This window comes from Trachypithecus francoisi, unplaced genomic scaffold, assembly GCF_009764315.1.
Source record: "Trachypithecus francoisi isolate TF-2019V2 unplaced genomic scaffold, Tfra_2.0 Lachesis_group3, whole genome shotgun sequence".
NCBI classification, from domain to species: Eukaryota; Metazoa; Chordata; class Mammalia; order Primates; family Cercopithecidae; genus Trachypithecus; species Trachypithecus francoisi.
In genome coordinates this window covers 109,444,819-109,458,472 of record NW_022681468.1, presented here as the reverse complement: position 1 = coordinate 109,458,472, position 13,654 = coordinate 109,444,819, and positions in this window count along the sequence as shown.

Below are 13,654 nucleotides of genomic sequence, written 5' to 3'. Positions count from 1 at the left end.
TGCTAGAGTGTCAGAGACAGAAATTCAGGGCTGTTTTAGAAATAAATACAAGTCTACTTATTTTTATCCATGTCTGGGCCTATTGAAATACTTTACCTCTTACATAAGATTCCCTTACCCCTACTAAACCTCGCCCTTAGTCTAACCAGGACCTCTGGCATTTGCCCCTTGAATACTTCAACTTTCAGCCTCCTCTTCTCATTTCCTACCCTGACCTCTAGACATTGTGGTATGCCATGAGATCTGTTTCGCTGACAACGCATTCAATTCTCATCTTCTTTCCTCCCTGTCATACCCGCTGAGAAAAACACAAACTTGCATCCACCCAACTTCGTGCCTCCTCCAATCCTATACCTTGGCTTCTGAGCAATGCTAGAGAAAATTGCATAACCATGCAGATTAGTACCATTACAGATGTGTGGTCTCCAAGCTCAACAAAGCCTTTCAGCATTTCCCAGAGATACTTTCTAATTTCCAAAGTCAGCTTTCATTTCCATTTTTTCTCAATAAACGCTCCTGACACCTCCTAGCTACCTCTCCATGCCAATTTTCCACCCATTCTCTTTCTCCTTACATGCATGCACACATTTATACACACAGCCAGTGGGAAAGGCGAAGTCTTCAGACTAGACTCCTTGGCATGCAGTATTTTGGAAAGCTGTTTTGTTTTTGGAGTTTTAGTTTTTGATAGTGTCTTTTTAGTACTTATGTAGGTTTCTGGAAGGGAAGCCTAATGCTTGTTTCACTAGATAATCTCCGCCAAGCATTTGAATCCTGAATTGACAGACATGATACAAGAATGCCATTTCCTGAGCCATTTTAGAGCCCATCAGGATGAAGACTCATGAATGCCTTCAGCCAAGAGCCCTGGGTCTTCCAGGTCCCTGCCTTTCTCAGGGCATGGCTGCTAAGTTCTTCCTTGGACTCCCTGTCATTATCCAGTTGCTTATAATAATAAATGTCATTTGTAAGTTATCCATGGCCATTTCTGTTATTGCTGACCAAATGAAACTTTCCAAATAAAGAAGTTGCTGCTAAGAGTGGAGATTTTCAATTACAAGAATATCAGAGAAAATGAGTTGTGGTAAGGAGAGGAGAGAAGTAAGGATTTGCTCATCTTTCTGTCCTTGTCTGAAGAGTTGGCGATCCTTGCCATGCCACAGTGACATAATTAGTAAAACTGTTGCTTCTCTTGGGAGTTGACTCAATAATAATATTCCATTATTTTAGCATGTTTCAGTTACTTCTAACAGCCCTTATGGTACATGATGAGAGAAACAAGCTCCAGTCCAAGATAGCTATAATAAAAATTGAGAGAGAATAGCATAGGATGCATGTAGTTTCGTTGAGCAAGGCGTTTTACGTTTGTCAACAGAAATCTGAGTCAGCTGAGGGTTAAATAATTGTATTCCTTACCAAGTTGCAAGAGTCAAATTTGCCACTGAATACTCTTTATAAAGCCGAAGTGAAAGTTAAGGCTAAGTGTTATGTCCTGACCAGAAAACTGGAGGTTTATGGTGATCACAAGTCAAAGAAGTCTGAGAACTCTGGGGATCTCCCTCTGATCTCTTTATTCTTCCAATGCATCTTTAAAAGAAAGAGAGTAGAGGAATGGGTAATCTCCAAAGACTGTGAACTTAGAAAAGAGAGACTCCTTGACGTAACATTGGAATTCATTGCCAGATGTGACCTTAGGTTTTCTCCCACTGGGGAAAAGGATCTTGGTGAATAGAATTGAACAGAGACCTCTTTGGGTGTGTGGGAGGAAAGGATCTGTGTATATTTGCACACACGTGAACATGCACGTGCATGCATATGTGTTGGTCAGTCAAGGGGTGGAATGTAGTGAACATCTATTACTTGATTCACCCATCTTCTATTGTCTTTCCAGAAGCAGGCCTCCAATTGAGGGTGGCATGATTTTATTCTCCTCCATCTTTTAATTTTTTTAACTTTTTTGTTGTTTTTAGAGACAGGGTCTTGCTGTCACCCAGGCTAGAGTACAGGAGCATGATCACAGCTCACTGCAACCTTGAACTCCTGGGCTCAAGCAATCCTCCTGACTTAGCCTCCAAAGCAGCTAGGACTACAGGCTCATATCGCCACAACCAGCTAAGTTTCAAAAAAAATGTTTTGGAGAGACAGCTCTCACTTTGTTGCCCAGGCTGTTTTCAAATTCCTGGTTTCAAGCCATCCTCCCACCTCAGCTTCCCAAAGCACTGGTTCTACAGGAGTGAGCCACTGCACCTAGCCCTCCATCTTTAATGTTTCCAAAAAAGGAGACATGTGTATACAATAGGACCCGTGATTATGCAATATGGCTACACATCTCAGGCTGTTTCTGATTTACACTGAGTCAAAGTCCTTTCTAATTAATTTCCAGTTTGAATTAAGACATTTAAATATCAGCCTGGCTGCTCTCTGTGTCTAGGTGATACTTTCTCTGGAACTATCACCAGTGATCAGTTCCCTTCACGTGAATTGGAACACAAAGAAAGCCAGATTACAGTGAGAGAAAAGCATGAAGCAGCTCTGCTGAGAAGGAGGCGTAATAAAGAGCAGCCAGGATCTTCCTACCGCTCTAGTCTGTCCATTAACGCTGACTGCATCCTCGCCTGGGATGTATGATTCCCTTGATTTGCATGATTCTGCTCAATTCTTAGTGTAATAAGGTCACCCTTTGGCTTAAGCTGGCTCAAGGTTTCTATTTCTAGAAACCAAGAGAATATTAAATAATATTTATTATTACATGTAAAATTTACATTTTAAAACTTTATCCTGAGTATGTCACCCCTTCCCCAAGTTTTCTCTGCATTTTTAACAAATTTTTATCACAGTACTTATTACAGTGGACAGTAATTATTTTACACATATGCCACCCACTAGACTATGAATTCATTAAGACCCAGGATGTTGTCTTATTCATCTCTTGATCCCCAGATCTGATTGCAGAGTTAGCTGCCAAACCAAGCACCTAAAAGCAGATGTGGGAGGCAGAGCCTGTTGCAGGAACAACACTTCCTGCCTTGGCAACTGCTTCATAGGGAAGCTCCTGATTCCCCTGCTCTATTCACTCCAGGGAGTCATGATGTTTCCTTGTCACCTCTGCACAAGAAGTCCAGGAAATTGAGATGTGGTGAGAGGGAGCGTGTTGGTGCTGTTTAGCTAAGTGATAGCCACGAATTAACCTACTGACCTGCCCGATCATCTCAAAGAGGGATACAAATGCCCTGCCTTCTAGGAGCCCTAACTAATTTTGGAAACTGAGCAGAAGCTGGGCCATGGAGTGGGCAGGTCAGCACAAACTCCAATGTCCCCTCGGCCAGGGCAAGCACTGTCATGGAGCACTGTGGCTCAGTCTGATGATGGTAGACGACAGTGGGTTCCCATCACATGGATGTGGGTGTATGAGGAGCAGGGGTCATGACATGAGGCAGTTTGTCCTTAAGAGCCAGGAGCAGCCCAGCCCCCTAACCTGGATGAATCCCAGAGCAAGAACACAAATGGAGGCCACACTCTCTATGCCTAAATGTTTAAAAGTTATAAACTCAGATGACAAAGTGCTAAGCAGAGCATGTTTTAGCTTCTACCTTGACAATTACACCTTCCAGTACACCTGGAAGCCAGGCTCAGATCTGGAGTTGCTGGATTTCTTGGAGTCCTGTCCAGAAACATGGATATAACAAGAAGAGCGGGACCACCCGTCACTCTTCCCTTCCCACTCCTGGCTCTCAGATCTGAGGGTGGTCCTGGTCAAGAAGAAAGGTGGCTGTCACCTGAAGGGGTTCTCATGTGGGGCAGAAGGCCAGCCACTGATGGTAGCCACTAAATGGTAGCCATGAATTAACCTACTGACCTGCCTGATCATCTCAAAGACAGATGCAAATGGCCTGCCTTCTAGAAGCCCTAACTAAGTTTGGAACCTGAGCAGAAGCCAGGCCATGGTGTGGGCAGGCCAGCATAATCTCCAGTGTCCACTTGGGAAGGCCAAGAGCCTCTGTGGGACACAGAGCATAATCCATGGAAGTCAACGCAGGCTGTCTGTGAGCAACCTTCAAAGCTATGTAAAATAACTTCAGGGGCCTGCCCACCAACCTTGTGTTCCTGCAGATAGCTCCTTCTGGGTCTGGGTCAAGGTAGGAAGGCAAGGCAAGGTTCTCCCCAGAGGGATAGCGGAGGGGCCTCTGAGCAAGATTTCTGGGGCACACAGGTGCTCTGATCAAGTCTGTCTGCGGGGAAAAAGGTGAATCATAGACTCAGGGGCCATCTGAGAACTGTACTCACAGGGAGGCCACCAGGCCTGGGCTTGGTTAGCCACTTAGGAGTTTGGAAGATGGTGCAGTGGGGAAGGCAGCAGCCATTGCCAGAGCCCAGTGGTCATAGCCTTGTCACTCAATTCTGGATCTAGAGAGTTTGGCTTCATTCCAAGTGCCCACTCTCTCCTCCCTTCCCCTAGTGAGATTGTTAATGTCCTTCTGACCTCTGGCTGGCTTGGATGTTCCTGAGCCTGCAGGTGGGGACCTCCTAGGCTACAGATATGAGGGACTGGGTAGGAGGCTGGGGAACAAGGTGTGGCAAGTGGGAAATTTCTAGGGAAATCACAAGCCCCAGGAGGTCTAGAGTGGTGCTAACCAGCATCCTAGCAACTGGCCTCATGTGGCTAATTGGGCACTTCAGATGTGGCCAGGCTGAAATGAGGTGTGCTGTAAGTGTAACACACACACCAGAGTTTGAAGAGTGAGTAGGAAAAATAGAAGGTAACTATTCCATTAATAATGTTTATGTCAGTGACATGTTGAAACAATCTTATGGTTCTATATATTTCTTTACATAAAGCACATTACCAAAATTAACTTTACCTGCTTCTTTTCACTTTTTAAAATACAGCTGGTAGAAAAATTAAAATTCCATATGTGACTCATATTGCATTTATATTAGACAGTACCCACAGACTTTCTCTGACAGAGGACAGAGAACATAGAAGATGAAGGAAGGAGATGAAGAAAGAAGGTGAAAGAGGAAAAGGATTTTTTTTTTTTAGCACGAGGAATTTTGCCACAAAGCTCACATTCATTTCATGCTTACTACACTCCAGACACTGATCAAATAACTTTCTTTTTTTTTATTTTTTTGAGATGGAGTCTCACTGTGTCACCCAGGCTGAAGTGCAGTGGCACAATCTCAGCTCACTGCAACTTCTGCCTCCTGGGTTCAAGCGATTCTCCTGCCTCAGCCTCCTGAGTAGCCAGGATCACAGGCGCCCACCACCACACCTGGCTAATTTTTGTATTTTTAGTAGAGATGGGGTTTTGCCATGTTGGTCAGGCTGGTCTCAAACTCCTGACCTCGTGATCTGCACGCCTTGGCCTCCCAAAGTGTTGGGATTACAGGTGTAAGGCACCGCACCCAGCTGATCAAATAACTTCTTTATGTCTATGCAATATTTTATTTCATCTTCACAGCAGCTTTATCAGGTTTCTATTACTATTATTTCCATGTTAGTGATGTGGAAATTTAGGAAGTATAAGTAACTGGCCCAAGGTCTTACAGATAGGGAACTGTAGGGCTGGAAACTATATGGAACTAGTGAGACCATCCTAAGTTCTTTTATCCTTTATCCTTTACCTACATACAACCAAGCTAGAAGCTGTATGTATGTTCTCACTAACTTTTCAAACAATCTCTGAGCAAAGGCTGCATTTTTAGAGATTTCTCATTATGGTTAATATTGACATGTGTATTTTTTTGTTTTTTTAGTAGAGAGCTTATTGTTTGTTCCTTGAGCAAAAATAAGAGGACTCACAGCAGGTTCAATGGTTCTGGATGTCAGACCTCAACCCTAGTCTTGCAGGGACCATTCTCATCTTCCATCCCTCCATGGTACAGATGTATGATGTCAGATCCTCTGAAATTTTAGCTCAAGAAAATTGGATGGGACCTAATCAGCTGAACAAACAAGGCTGCAAATTGATCCTGACATGGGAAGTCATCAAGAATCTGCAACAAAATTTCCAAGCTGTCAAAACAGTTCAATATGCATTCACTTAGAGCATGGGGGATTAAAAATTCCAATTCTCCACCAGATACCAGTGATGAGTGGGGAAAATGAATGGGCCATTATAAACCTAATCTTCTGATGCTAATTGTCACTGGAGCAGCACAGGACACAAACATCATTCTCTCCTGCAGCAGACTTGGGAGTGCAATTGGATTTTGATCTGGCTCTTTGTCGCCAGTGGGGGCATTTCAGGACAGGACCCCTCTGTTTGGAAGATGAGTCACTGTGCCTTCTTAACACAGCAAGGACCCAGTCCTGGGGCATGGTCATGTCTTTCTGGCCTCCCTTGGCACCGCACAGCAATGCTGGGTCCCTTCAAGTCAGACAGTGGCACCAGGGCTACTGGGGTCTCTCAGTCATAGATCCAGCTGAAGGGCTGAGAGGAAGGCACACATCCCAGGATTCTGTTAGTTTCCTGGGGCTACCATAACAAAGTGCTCCAATCTGGGTGGTCTAAACCACAGATATTTATTGGCTCACCATTCGAGAAGCTAGAAATCTGAAACCAAGGTGTTGACAGGTTGGTTTCCTCTGAGACTGAGATCGAGGCTGTGTTCCACCTCTCGCTCCTAACTTCTAGTAGCTTACCAGCAATCTTCAGCATTCCTTGGCTTATGGTTGCATCAGCATGATCTCAGCCTCCATCTTCCCATGGCGCTCTCCCTGTGTGTGGGTGTCTCCCTATATGTATCTAACCTTGTGTCTAAATTTCTCCTTTTTATAAAAGGACACGGCCATATTGGATTTGGGCCCACTCTAATGACCTCATCTTAACTTGGTCATCTTCAAAGACACTACTTCCAAGAAGGTGACCTTCATAGGTAGTGGAGTTGAGGGTCTCAGTATCTTTTAGGAGGGGGACACAGTTCAGTCTGTAACACCTGGGATGGCTGGTGTTCCCTTGAAGAATAATTATATCCCTAAACAAGGGTCTGCCAATGGGCAAGAGTCACTCATTGGCCTAACACTTCCCTGCCATAGACCTGGCTTTCTCCTGGGCTCCCAGGGACCTGTTGTGGGGTAGTAGACAGCGGACTTGGGAAGGCAGTGCCCTTTTCTCTCCTAAGACCCTCACCCTGGATCCTGTGGGGGAAGTTCTAAGGCCATGGATGCTGTCTTGCTCTGTCAGGGCTCAGGCACCAGGGTGAGGCAGAGCATGTGCTGATCTCTGTCCATCTTCTTCATCTGTACCTGTAACAGGTGGTGCCTCACCCAGACCTGCATTGAAGTCTAGACTTTGTCATTGATCAGCCATGTGACCTTAGACATGCTCTTTGACCTCTTCTAGCCTCACTTTTCTCATCTACAAATGGGGGCTAGGATGCTCACTTCTTTTCACATGTTTGGTGAGAATGCAGGAGGTGAGCCTGTGTCTGGTACAGTATTGGTACATAATAAGTGGCGGCCTTTGTCACTGAGGCCTTGCTTAGTCAGAGCCTGACTTGGAGAAACCAGTCCCCCTCTCTGAGAAGTCACACAGCAGGTGGCATTCTGAGACCAGCATTGCCAGGGACCACTTCTTCTGGCCAATGACATTCACACCTGGCTTCAAACCCTCTGGAGGAGCTCTCCTTGCATATCCCTATGTGCATTTGCCTTTCAGAGGCAACTGTGGATGTGGCAGCCCTAGAGTTGGGACCAGATAAGCAGGGAGGGAGAGGAAATGCATATTAATGCAGATATTTGAACCCTCATAAAGAACCCAGTTCGTAAGAATCTACCAGAAAAACAAACGGCTATTTGCCCAACTTCCCAGGATCCCTTGTAGGGGGAAGCCAGCTGCCCTGTTGTGAAGACACTCAAGCAATCCTATAGAGAGGTTCACCTGGTAAAGAAAAAAGGCCTCTAGCAATTGGCAACAAACTTCAGTAACTTGCCAGGTATGTGGGTGAGCTACTTGGGAAGTAGATCCTTTAGCCTGAGTTAAGACTTCACTTGAATGTAGCCTCAGATGACATCTTGACTGCAACCTCATGAGACCCTGAGCCAGAACCACCTAGCTAATCCATTTCTAGAATCTATTCCCTCACACAGAAGCCGTACAAGATTATTGTTTTAAGCCACTGAGTTTTAGGGTAGTTTTTTATGCTGTAAGAGATTACTAATATACTCTCCACCCACAAAGAAAAGCTGATTAAGGAAAAAAGAGAGAAGGCACAAGACCAGAATCAGGAATTAAAAGGGAGCCATCACAGAAGATCCCACAAACATTAACAAAATTATAAAAGGTTAGTTGAAGAATTTATGGCAATAGATTTAAAAATTAGAAATGGACAAATTTCTAGAAAAACACAACTCACCAAACCTGACCCAAAGAAAATGAAAGACTTGCAGAAAGAAAATTCCAAGCCCAGGTGTAAAGAATTCCAACTTATTTTATAAGGCTGGGAAAAATATGATAAGAAACCAAGAAGGACATTGCAAGAGAGACCAAATATCAGCCAATATCTTTATGAATATAAATGCAAAAATCTTAAATGAAAATATGGTAGTCCAAATCCAGTGACATATAAAAATAATACTTTTTATTTCAGCAATGCATGGTTAATTTGACATTCAAAAATCAATTATTATAATTGACGAATGTAATAAAGATAATATTTCAGTATATGCAGAAAAGGCATTTGATGAAATTTATTATGTTTATGTTTAAAAATATTTAGAAAACTAAGAATAGAAGAGAACTTTCTTAATCTGATAAAAGGAATCTACAAAAAGCCTACAGGAGGCTTAATGGATCTCTCCCCTGAGATTGGGAATGCATTAGAGTTGCCTGCTACCATCATTGTTATTCGACACTGCCCTGGAGCTTCCAAATCACTTCTAAATAGTCACTAAAGCAAGAAGATAAAGGAATTAGAATGGAAGGAAAAAAATCACATAAGAAAATCCAAAAGAACAACAGACATCCTACTAGAATTAATCAGTGCACTCAGCACATAAGCTCCCCGCTATCTGCACTCCGGACCTAGATTCCCAGAGCTGCTTCTCTCTGGAACCCTGACAGTCACCAGGGTATGGAGGAAGAGTTGATGACCCATGCCTTGGCTGTGCAATCTTTTGCCCAGATGTTACCCACATCACCTGCAGCCATGTGTCATGGGCCAAACCATGTCACACAGCTACTCCTGCGTTCAACAGAATGGGGATATTCCAACCTCCTGTAGGAAGAGGCACCTCCCTACAGAGAGGGAAACAGATTACTTGACAAACAATAATCTAACCTATTCCAAGAGTAAGGAGACAAACATCTAGTGGACTAAGAAAGAGCAGAACATCATGGCAGGAGACGGGAAACAAGGATTGTGGGAGAAAAGTGGCCAATGAAAACTCCCCAGTGTGGAGTCACCAGAAGAAAAGGCATCCTCATTTTTTTTCCTGCAAACACTCTAGTGACTTATCTTCATTTTTAACTTGTTTACTTTGCTGTAACATGAACCCCTTCTGCTTCCCAACATCTGATAAAGTCCACCACATACAAAAATGGCCTTATGTGTATTTTTGTAACCCCAGCTACTCAGGAGGCTGAGGGAGGAGAATCGCTTGAACCTGGGAGTCGGAGGTTGCAGTGAGCCAAGATCATGCCATTGCACTCCAGCCTGGGTGACAGAGTGAGACTCCGTCTCAAAAAAAAAAAAAAAAAATCAAATGAGATATTATCATCTCACACTTGTTAGGATGACTCTTATCAGAGACAAGAGATAATACGTGTTGGGAAAGGTGTGGAGAAAAGGAAACCATTGTCCACTGCTGGTGCCAATGTAAATTGGTACAGCCGTTATGGAAAGCAGTATGGAGGTTCCTCAAAAAATTAAAAATAGAACAATCATATGATTCAGCAATCTCTCTATCTTGGTACATATCCAAAGGAAAGGAAATTAGAAATACCACATGGAGATCTCTGCACTTCTATATCCATTGCAGGATTATTCACAATAGCCAAGATAGGCAAATAATCTGTGTCCATCGAGGGATAAATGAATAAAGAAACTGTGGAACACATAATGGAATATTGTGGAGCCTTAAAAAAGGTGATTCTACTTCAAAGCCAGGGTGTTTGGAGGTCTCCGGGGAAGAACTCTGCATAGCAGGTTTCCTGGGGGCCAGAGGGCCTCTCGGGGAGGAACAGAGAAAAAACCAGCCAGGAGTGCTACCGACCAGCCTCAGCTGGAATGCTGTCAGAACAGGGTCCCAAACATGGCCTAGGTGACAGGGTCCCACATGTTCCTCCTGACAGTTTGATGTGTCCATTCTGGGCTGCTCAGTGCTTAGCAAGTAGATAATGCAAGGGATGTGGCAGCCAGTGGAAATGACTACAAACACTCTCCTGTCACTTCAGGCTACTTTTATGAGTTAGCCAGATGCTTGTGTATCCTCAGACCAAACTGATTCATGCACAAATAATAAAATGTTTACTCTTTTGTAAAAAAAAAAAAAAAAAAAAAGGTGATTCTGCCATTTGTGACAACATGGATGAAGGTGAAAGATGTTATACTAAGTGAAATAAGCCAGATACAGAAAGAAAAAATATTGCATATCTCACTTATATGTAGAATCTAAAAAAGTCAAATACATGGAAACAAAGAACAGAAAGGTGGTTACCAGGGGTGAGGAGAAGTAAGGAATTGGGGAGATGTTGGTCAAAAGGTACAAAGCTACAGTTATGTACTATGAATAAGTAGAGATCTAGTGTACAGTGTGGTGACTAGAGCTAATAACATGGTACTGTATACTGGAAAATTGCCAAAAGAGTAGATTTCAGGTATTCTTAACCACACACATACACAAAGTAACTAGGTAAAGGCATAAATATGTTAATTTTATTGACTACAGTAATTATTTCATTACATACATTAAAACATCATGTTATGTAGCTTAAATACGTATAACAAATAAAATAAAAATTTTTCAAAAATTGAATCATTAAAAAAACTTAACCCTTGAGCATTGCAACAGATGCATTATAGCAGTTTTTTGACTAATAAAGAGAAATAGAGTTAGTAAGTGTTACTCAAAGCTTTTAATAATCTCAATTTTCTAAGATATAAATATAAGGGTCATGATGATGATAAATCCAAACACTTATCAAAAAAGCAGGGATTTAGATAAAGATTTAGCCCACAGTCAACCCTTCTGTTTGTGTCACCCCTAAAACAAGAGATTGTATTAGCTCCATTATGTCAATCTTCACTGCAGCAGCAATAATTGTATGCCAGTATAAATTGAAATGAACACATTTAAAATTTGTTTTAAAATATAAGGCCAATCCAAATGAGAATGCACAGATCTACAGAAATTCCTTATAATCTAGAGCCTATGTTTACGTTAGCTGTAAGAAATCAGGCCAACCAATCTCAAAATCAAACTCAAGGAAATCAAGTTTAGCATGAGACCAGTAAGATGGCCATCCAATGACTGTGATAGTTCAACATGTGTTGTGTGCCAGTGATGTACTTGACATTGTATTGTGCACCCCTCTATGTGCATGACACATCCATGGAATAAGTAAGCACCAGGGTGTCATGTAATAGCATTTTGTCCACGTATGTGTTTGGTTTTCCTCAAAAGCAGACCTTAAATTGAGGGTTTGAGTACAGACGGTCAATTCAGGAGATGATTCCAGGAAATGCCACTAAGAGAGTGAGGAACTGAAACAAGGGGAAGAAAAGGCAGCCAATAAAGAGTGTGTTCTCAAGCAAAACACTACTGTGGATAATTGGAGTGTAATGCTAATGAAGAACCATAGAAGTCAGTGTAGACTACTCCGGTTAGAGTTATGCCACCAAAGGAGAAAGAGAGGTGAGGTACTTATACCCCAACTGACTTCAGTCATTATGTAAGGGCTCCTGGAGGCAAATGCTAATTCCCCAGGACTTTTGGCTTGCCATGGGCCCTGCCACCCTCAGGCAGAGCAATGCAGATGCTGCCAGTGGGAAGCCAGCTGTGGTGAACCACAGTGGCAAAAGCTGAGGAGACATGGGTGGGGCTCTACGAGCCTCTGCTCCCATCTCATTCCCTATCTTCCTAGCAGGGCACATGCTTGATCCTTTATGCTCTAGTGTATCTTGCAGATTTTAGCATAGATTTTGATGAGGGGTAAGAAATCCTCTCTATGGGGGTCTTTGGCTCCCCTTGTTTCTCCCTCCTGTCCTCTGTTCTGCATTATCTAGCATTTGCCCACCAAGATAATCTGAAGAAGATGCAACAAAACAATCAGGACAAAGGCCCACAATGATCAAAGTGTTCTCCATCTTGTGCCATCAGGAATAAGAGGCTTGCATTAATTAACCCTGTGGTAGAATGCAACTGCAAACCAGCCAGCTGCTCTATTCCACCCGAGTGGTCTCCACTCTTATTCTGAGACACTCGCTACCTCCAGGAGAACAGCCCGCTAGCAAAGCCTGCTAGCAAATCTGCTCTCTAGCAAAGCCTCACCAGGGACCTGAAGATGTAAATAGAGCCTTGGCTGAACCAAGCCCTTCTCAGAATAGCAAGCATCTAAGCAGATCTGCATGGCACCATCTTCCCAACAGGGAAATGCTGCAGCTTTGCTCACCAGGTCATTCCCTAATTACCTTAGTGCAGCACAGAAGCCAGAAAGCCCCAATCATTAACTTTTATGAAAGACATTTTCCAAGAGGCTGCCCATGTACCGCCCTGCTCCTCAGAGCTGGAAAGTGATATACTCAGAGCTCACAAAGAATTTGAGAAGGTAAGGGTGGCCACGATCAAAGAAAGACACTGATCCTCAGCCGGGGGTGATTTTGCTCCCAGGGAGAAAGTTGCCATGTCTGGGGAAGTTTTCAGTCATCACAACTGGTATGAGGATGTTCCATTGGCACCTAGTGGGAAGATGTCATGGATGCTGCTAATACACAGGACGGCTCCCCCAAACAGAGAATTATCTGACCCCAAATGCCAATAATGCTGAGGCTGAGTGATCCTGGTCTAGACCCTCAGACAGCCTCCCTCGGAATTCTGACTTCGCTTTTTCAACCCTGACTCTGTTCTTCGCAGACTACCAGTTTTTCTAGTTAAGCTCTAGACAATACCTCTTTCCACTCTCCAACCCTGTTATAGTCTCAGAATTCTCTCCTCCACTCCCCAGTTCCTTTGACTGCTCTTTTCTCAGAAGTTACCTCTCGACATCCCTTCCCCAAATCCAAGTTACATTTCAAAATCCTTCTTCTAACTTCTGCCTACCTTTCTTCCTTTTGCACCCAGAATTTTCCCACTCTTTGAGATTTCCAAGCCTCTGCTGTGAGCTCATCAACCCCAGAACAGGTCTTTTCTTGTTGTCAAATCCCAGAGCAAAGTGGCATCTCAGAAACCTTCCCAGCCTTGAACCAACAGCTGTGGAGCTGATCATCCCCATAGAGCTGATGTTCCAGCGAGCTGCCTTGAGCTGCACTCCAAGTACGACCAATGGAGTTCCAGGCTGCAGTCTCTCTGTCCCCAGCTCTGACAGCTGCAGCCCCTGTTTCTGATGTCCATGTCATCCTGTAGTGGTGAGACTGAGGCTTTCTGTGTCCTGGTTTGGCAGACAGACTGACTGCAAGAACAGTTGGACTCCCAGCCAGGTTGTCTTTGGACCTG